We start from the raw sequence: 8,540 nt of genomic DNA, 5'->3' as shown, positions 1-8,540 counted from the left end.
TTGCTTTTTGATGTGTTTCATGTGGTCTACTGTTGTAACAGAACCGTTGTTTGAGTTTTCTACCATTCATGTTGGCATTGTTTTCATGTTGTGGTAATGTGTTCATGCTTACTGTTACAGTTTTTTTGGGAAAAAAGAGGAAACACACTGTAAGAAAAAGGGAATTTCATTCTGCAATTGTCCTGGCTATCCTAAGTTTATTTTCTTTCTATAACATTTATTTAAATGGACATTCACCATGTGGGACACTGTCATGTATGCCAGTTTGTCGATATTGCACTGTACATTTCCCTGTTTTGGTTTCAACTTCTTGTCCTGCTGACCATGTATGGAGGCTGGTTAAGTCTAGACTGTACCTTTGCTGTGTTCGGCTGGGGACAGCCTTTGTTTAACCCGGGGGGAATATGTAACAGTCACAATGGTGTGGTGTCTCTTTAAGATAACCCAAGTCGAGGGTTATTGTTGTCATCAGTATGGGCCACTGCTCTCTCTCGGTGATTGTGTGGACATGTGCTTGCACGCTAGTGCATGAGGAGAGACCTTTTTTTGTTTTTCTCTTTGTTTGCAACGCTTGGGTTGTATGAACGCTGGGCATTATGTTGTTGAGCCGCAGCCGTTCAGCCGGGCTTTTATATGGTTGTTGAAGAAGGCGTATTAAAGAACCACCATGGATTACCGATACCAGCGTGGGTGTGTGTTCTTCCGACTAGCCTGCTAGGTGTCTTGCCGCCTCCTCTCAACCACGTAACACAACCCAACGTTACAAGAGACAAAAGAAGATCCTCTGCAAACTGGAGAGACAGTGGAGAGTACAAGTGTTTAGTCTGGAGGAAGGGAACCTTCATCAGACAAAAATGGTAAAGCTCAAAGTCACAGGTTTGTTTATTTGTTGTTTGTTGGCTTGTGTTATTGCGTCTGACTGTCTTGTGTCTCCTCTGCAGGGAGAGTTCAGGTCCAGGATCAAACAGGGGACATCAGGAAAAGAAGCAGCTCCATTGATCCGACTCCTCTGATGGCTGATCAATCAGTTTGATCTGTGTGTGATCAGTGCTGTGAGTCAAACAGCATGATCACAGGACCTTAGTAATGCTTTTTGTTCTCATTTAATTTGCCTTTTCTAAATTGTAAATTTGGTTTTAATCTAAAATATTATAATAATTATTGTTCTGTGAGTTTAACCTTCGTCACTGTGGCCTTTGAACTTTTTCTGCATTTTGTGGTTTTGCTGTGTCAGCGTTGTAACACAGAAACACAGATTCTACTTTAAGTCCAGTTTCCTGGTGTTGGTGTTCAGATGTGGTGCAGCTCCCTCCACCCGTCCTGTTTCCTCATCAGTCTGCATCGTGTCAGTACACCTGTCCTGGACTTTGTCTGATCAGCTGTTGTGCTTTCTGTTCCCTGGAGTGATTTTCCATATTCCTCGTCTCTGTCACACCATCTTTATCCCTATCTGGGCTTTAATTATCAGCTTTAAACAAAGCTTTGGCTTTACCCCTCCTGTCACGTTCCCCCCCCCCCCGTTCACTTTAGTGCTCCAGTCAAAACTGATCAGTCTGTTTTAACAGCTCTTAAACTAGCATAACAAACATTTTTCACCACCAAATTCAGTTCAGTGGGTCAGTTCAGTAGGTCCTTCAGTCAATGGGGGGGCATTTCCTATGGCGGTCACCTTTGACCGGTGTTAAGAGATTTTCAAATGTTTCAAGTATTATTCCCACTTCCATTTGAAAGTTATTGAAAGTTTATCTTTAATTTCAGTGTTAATAGTTGTTTACCCATTTATTCTTTCCATTTAATCGTATTTTATGGTTTTACTGTTTCACTGAAGTGAAACAGAAGTAAAGACAAAAGCATAGTGTTCTCAGATATGATTCACCCAGTAAATTTCCTCTGCACCTGGTTCTCTACGAGCCATTTCACTCCCAGGAAGGGGAGAGCAGGATGTTCTTATCTACGCTCCCAAATACTAAGAGAGGCCGTATCTTCTCTTGCTGATATATGGTATAGCAAATATACGTATATCTGTTTGAGTCTAAGAGCCTTTTGTTTAGATGGACCGCTAGACTCCTGGCACCAGCTTTGGGGAGTCTTCACGGGATCATATCTCGACTACACACACACACACACACACACACACACACACACAGGAAGCTACATATATGTGATATTTAGTGATTATCTACAGAACACACACACACCCAGCTAAACTGGAACAAACCTGTTTCTCAGAGGCAAATCTTTGTCTCCTCAAACAGTTGAAGCCGCTATGTGACTATAAATAAAACCTCTGCCTGTGCTCGGTGTGGGATCTCCTCGAGATCTCACCCAGCGTGCGCACGTTGTTACCATCTAAACTGTTTTGAGTGTCTTTATTTCGCCTGAAGAATGTCTTGTTTAAATATTTACTCCTTACATTTATTTGGTCCTCCGAGCCGGATGTGGACATTGAATTTTAACTAATCTTGTGCTCCAACAGAGTGACCTCGTCGTTTCCTGGATTCGTGAACCCACGCTGCAAAGTCTGTCGCGACAGCCTGTTTCTAGTGAAACAGTAAAGACCAACTACGTGAATTCGCCGTTGGCCAGCGTTTTTAGCAAGGGGTCCACGATCCCAGGGAGCGAGGAGGATTCTCTCTGACCGGCATTTTCATCCGAACCAGGTGAATATAAACACTCAAGAACACATTGCGGCTAAAATCGGTTTTTAGGTTGACACGGTTCTTAAGAGACTCGTCCCTTAGGGACTGGAAGTCGGGAAAAGACTCGTCCTTTAAGGACTGGAAGTCGGGATAAACGAAACTGGAAGTCTTGTGAAGACTCGTTTCATAAGTATTAAGACTCGCCTGTAAGACGGAACTGGCAGTCCCCTGGGGGACTCGTTCCGCAATTAAAAGGCTGGAAGTCAGGGATCTCACTCTCGCGAGTGAATGAAAATAAAGAACGTGTCAATTAAAATAGGATTATAGTACCGCGTGTGAAGTTTATGTGTTGTTGAGGAGTGAGTGACTTTTTGAATAGAAACAACAGGTTTCTGCACCACTCTTACTGTTTTCTGTGTTGACCGATGTACTGGTGAGAAGGGATCAAGGTTGCGCTTCAACGCATAAAATTAAGGCCGCCCTGGGTCTAGACCAGGGTAGAAGGCTGCCTTAATAACCTCCCCCGACTCTAATATCAGCGAAGGTCACACAGAGTGTATGTTGGCAGTATTAATAAATAAAAGCAAAACAAGGTGTTTCCAAATACAATAAATCGAAATAAATTATAAGCAATTTACAATAAAATATTATTGATAACTCTAAGCCCAAAAAATGGGAAATAAACCCGCAAAGCCTGAATTGACTGCAGATGAGCTATGGTTAGAAAAGAAATGCCCCGGTGCAGGACAAATAAGCGCAAACAGATGGAGAAATAAAAAAAAAACTAAATGCCCCACATGGGAGGGAAAATGTAGCCCCTCTGCATTGACTAAATTAAAAGAAACCCTCCAAGTAGAAATAAATACCGAAAAGAATCCTAAAAAGAAAACAAAGCGTACACAAGAGGTGTAATGTTTTAAAGCATGGAAAGAGGAATGAAGTGGAATAAACAAAAGATTAAATTAAATTAGAGCCTATCTAATGTATTCAAATTGATAATAGAAGGATAACAACCTGTAAACTGGTATTAACAATGAAATATAGTTGGCAGGACGACCGTGCCTAGAATGGATAGAATGCATGAAACCAGATAACTCACACAAACACATATTAAATGAAATAGAGAGATGCATAAGGTATATTAAGGTTGTGTCATTGTTCAGCCAAAGAAAGTGTGTGAAAAGGAAAATGTCTCCAGCTTGGGAAAGGGTGAGACTGCAGCTCACCCTCAGCCCTTGGTGGACACAAATAAAATAATAAACTATTGTATATTTGCAATATACTATTGATGTTATATAGAAATAAGAGAAAATAATTAAGAGATAAGAATATTAATAATAACATTAATAATGAAATAATATTAAATATGAAGAGGCATGTTATTCAGTTATGATGTGAGGTGGATGATTGATAAAAGTAGTCTGCATCAAGCTTAAGGTTTGCTCAAATTCAGTATAACGACATATGAGATGAAGAAAATAAAGAAAATATGTAAACTAATTAAGTGCAGAGAGACACTTGACCCGCTTGTAAACCTGTCATCCTAGATGAGATTTTGTTAAGATGAAGAGCAAACCTATACTACCAAGCTAATGAGCAAGATACACACTTTTTATTTTGTATTAATTTTTTGTTTTTCAGAGCAGAAGCTGCATGATATTAAAAGCTCACACATGCAGCAGTCTGTGATCTCAGTTTTTTCTCTCACACTTCTGCTTTGTTTCTGACAGCAGTTCTTTTTCTTTTTGTGTCCCAACTCGTGTGTAAAGCGTTCATGCCATCAGCAACTTGTTTTTGTTTGTTTGTTTTGTTGGTTTGGAAAACAAATCTGTGATCATACTTGAGGATCACAGTGACACGAAATGATTAGGCAAATGATTTACTGATGCCTAGTTTTAGAGCTGTGAGCTACGAGCTTTAAGCAATGCAAAGTTTTTCCCAACTTAGAAGTTTGACATATGTAACATGTATGAGATATATGAATTATTTTAAAACGAAATAGAAATTGTCCAAAATGCCTTAAGAAAATATGTAGTGCTGTATCTACAGAGAAAAAAGGAAGAAGAAGCATTCAGTAACTTGGAAATAGCCTTTCTACTTGTATGTAGATGGAAGTGCAGGTTACATGAAAGCTGTTATAACACAGGCATTTGGAGAAAAACAACGTCTGCTTGCATTTTACTTCTGCAAATTAGACTCTGTTGTGTGCAGGCCGGTGTAGCTGCAGCAGAGGCAGTAAAAAGTCAGCTGACATTGTTTTAGGACACACTTTAATCATCAAAGTGCCCCATGCAGTGACTTCAATTTTAAATCTAAGCCAATTTGTCTTACCTGACACATGTGAGACAACTCTCAAATGTTGGACACTTATTGTCGCTATATGGAAAGTTCAACAAAGAGTTTGGTTAGTCTGGAGAAACAAGAAATATGTGTGCCTGTGGTATGTGTAACAGGAACTACATGCCCATAAAAGGAGCTGACTGTGTCAAGGACGCAGACAGACAGAGAGACACACAGACAGTTAGTATGTTTTTTCAGCAGATCAAGCCGCAAAAGCAGCGGCACAACAAACAATAGACACATTAATGTCTGAATCCTCAATGCAAATACCACTTGATGTGCTTAAAAACGAACAAAAAGCCGCACCAACTGCAGAACAAAAGAAATGGTTAAAATGTGGTGCACAGCTAAAAAATGATTTGATGACCTGTAATGGTAATCCAATACTACCAAAATCCCTACACAAAACAGCAGCATTAGTGACACACGGTTCCACTCATGTGTCAACCGGAGGGAGATAGGAGATATAATCTCTAAACATTTCTTTACTCAAAATTTCAAAAATTCAGCAAAGGAATTTGTTAGAACATGCATGATTTGCCAAAAACATAATGCACAGGGAAACCTCAGACCAAGAAGAAGTAACTTTCCCACACCACCTCACCCATTTCATACCATTCACATGGATTTTATTGAGCTAATGAAGCCAAGGTTCAAAAATATGCTCTAGTGATTATAGACGTGTTCTCAAAATGGCCAGAAATTTATCCTGTGAAAAAGGCAGATGCAATCTCTGTAGCAAAATGCCTATGCAGCCATTTTGTTCCAACATATGGCATCCCCACTCTAAGATCAGACAATGGGACACATTTTGTTAATGAAGTAATCAGCAAGGTCTCTGAAGCACTAGGATTCAGTATCAAACACCACTGTGCTTACCACCCTCAAAGTGCTGGACTCGTGGAAAGAACTAACGGCACGATAAAACAGAGACTGAGAAAATGCATGGAAGAAATAGGGAGACTATGGGCTGAGTGTAAAGGTCTAGTGAAAATGTGGATGAGATTAACACAAGGCAGGCTCACAAAAATTGACGCCATTTGAAATAATTCATGGAAGACCTTTTCCCACTACTAATACTGAGTGAACCAGTAAACAAATCAGCTAGAGAGACTACTCTAGCAGAGTGGATGGCAAAGTGCTAGAAAATACAGAAACTGTGTTGAACAACAAACTGCTGTGTGACTCTTCAGGTGATTGGATCCTGATAAGGGTGCTCCAGAGGGAAAAAATGGGAGCTCACCTCGTTGGGAAGGACCCTACCAAGTACTCCTGACCACACTAACAGCCTGCAAAATAGCAGAAAGACCATCCTGGATCCATCAAAGCCACTGTAAAAGAGTGAGTGACAGCATAGACTAACCGGACACTGACTTCCTTACCCTCGGGTGATTTGTCAGGTGAAGGAAGTGCCGATTGGGTATATCCCGCACTTTTTCTTCTTGCCTAAGTCCCCTGAGACGTGAGGTAAGCCAGGTAAACATGAAGTCGCTCTTAATCTCACTAACTCTGACAGTCCTAGTGGCAGGATGTCTCATCCCACTGAAGATGGATCCGAGGGAACGAACAAAGAAAGCTTGGACACATGACAACTCACACCTGGACAAGATGACGCAGGACCACAATCATTCCTGGATGAACAACGCGTGCTTTCTTGCAGAGTGAAGAACATCACCCGATATGTTTCGACTTCTCATACGGAAGGACAAAACTTGGTTGAACCAAGAACTGCAGTATAGTCTGGAAGAACAATGCCGATGCAGCTATGACTTTTAAGTGTGGCACATACTGGGTCCAGGGGACAGCTTGGGTGTGTGGACAACGTGCCTACTTCATACTGCCACCCGGATGGACGGGCACCTGTGCCCTAATCTTCATTTCAGATCACACCTTCAGGATGTCAGCTGTAAATAGCTCTCAGACCACAAGACGACGACGAGACGTCTCCGCAGTGCAACCACATGACCCCATCTATGGCAGTGATGTGCCAGAGGAATTTAAGCTTTGGACTGTTCCTGAATGCCTCGTGCAAAATCAACAATCAACAAAATGAAGAGATTGATGCCCTGCGCATAACTGTGATGCAACACCGAGTCGCACTGAACATGATTCTGGCTGAAAAAGGAGGACTCTGTATACTCTTTAACAACACATGCTGTACGTACATTCCAGATAATGTACACTCATCCAACATGACTGATGCAGCACAAGTAATTTATTGTATGAGGGAAAATTCTATTTCTAATATAGTAAATTGGGAGATGCTTTCTGCTTGACTGATGCTCTGAGCATACTTAGACAACTCAGGGATGCACAACAACAAGACTACGTCACAAATACAGAAGACTGGCTCACGTGGTTGTTAAGCAGCTCTTGGAAATCCCTGCTGATTAAAGGACTTGTTTTAGTTGGTATTCTACTATTGTTATTGTGTCTTTTTACTTCATGCGTCATACCTTGTTTGAAGAACATGGTGTAAAAAATGGTAACTGCTTCAATTAATGCTTACATCATCCTACCACAGAATGAAGAAGATGATAATGAGATAGACATTTGGATATAACATATTCACAAAACCCACTAATTAATGATGTCCTGGCTAAAATGTTTTACAAGTGGCCATAGCAACTCACTAACACTGTATCAGTCTATGTATATATATATATATAGGAGAAAAGTTAAAATGTGTAAAACAAATTAACAACAGGAGGGATATGTTAAGAGATTTTCAAATGTTTCAAGTATTATTCCCACTTCCATTTGAAAGTTATTGAAAGTTTATCTTTAATTTCAGTGTTAATAGTTGTTTACCCATTTATTCTTTCCATTTAATCGTATTTTATGGTTTTACTGTTTTACTGAAGTGAAACAGAAGTAAAGACAAAAGCATAGTGTTCTCAGATATGATTCACCCAGTAAATTTCCTCTGCACCTGGTTCTCTACGAGCCGTTTCACTCCCAGGAAGGGGAGAGCAGGATGTTCTTATCTACGCTCCCAAATACTAAGAGAGGCCGTATCTTCTCTTGCTGATATATGGTATAGCAAATATACGTATATCTGTTTGAGTCTAAGAGCCTTTTGTTTAGATGGACCGCTAGACTCCTGGCACCAGCTTTGGGGAGTCTTCACGGGATCATATCTCGACTACACACACACACACACACACACACACACACACACAGGAAGCTACATATATGTGATATTTAGTGATTATCTACAGAACACACACACACCCAGCTAAACTGGAACAAACCTGTTTCTCAGAGGCAAATCTTTGTCTCCTCCTTAAACAGTTGAAGCCGCTATGTGACTATAAATAAAACCTCTGCCTGCGCTCGGTGTGGGATCTCCTCGAGATCTCACCCAGCGTGCGCACGTTGTTACCATCTAAACTGTTTTGAGTGTCTTTATTTCGCCTGAAGAATGTCTTGTTTAAATATTTACTCCTTACAACCGGGAACACCACAGATGTAACGCGGTTGATTAAAACACTCAAAATTCTGTGAAAGAGGTGCACATCACTTTTATATGTTAAAGTGCATAGTGGGGAGGATGTCATA

At 40.6% G+C, this 8,540-nt stretch overlaps 1 long non-coding RNA gene across 1 annotated transcript; it reads left to right on the top strand.

Annotated features, from left to right (window-relative positions):
* The first annotated feature begins 4,783 nt into the window (after positions 1-4,783).
* Positions 4,784-6,586, top strand: LOC112844679 (uncharacterized). Its single transcript, XR_003217410.1, has 2 exons — positions 4,784-5,408; positions 5,505-6,586. It is a non-coding gene; the product is annotated as an uncharacterized LOC112844679 (long non-coding RNA).
* Positions 6,587-8,540: the final 1,954 nt, after the last annotated feature.

This window comes from Oreochromis niloticus, linkage group LG3 (genome assembly GCF_001858045.2).
Source record: "Oreochromis niloticus isolate F11D_XX linkage group LG3, O_niloticus_UMD_NMBU, whole genome shotgun sequence".
In the NCBI taxonomy this organism is placed as follows: Eukaryota; Metazoa; Chordata; class Actinopteri; order Cichliformes; family Cichlidae; genus Oreochromis; species Oreochromis niloticus.
The sequence above is the reverse complement of the archived record's forward strand: the minus strand, read 5'-3'. Positions and strand labels throughout refer to the sequence as shown.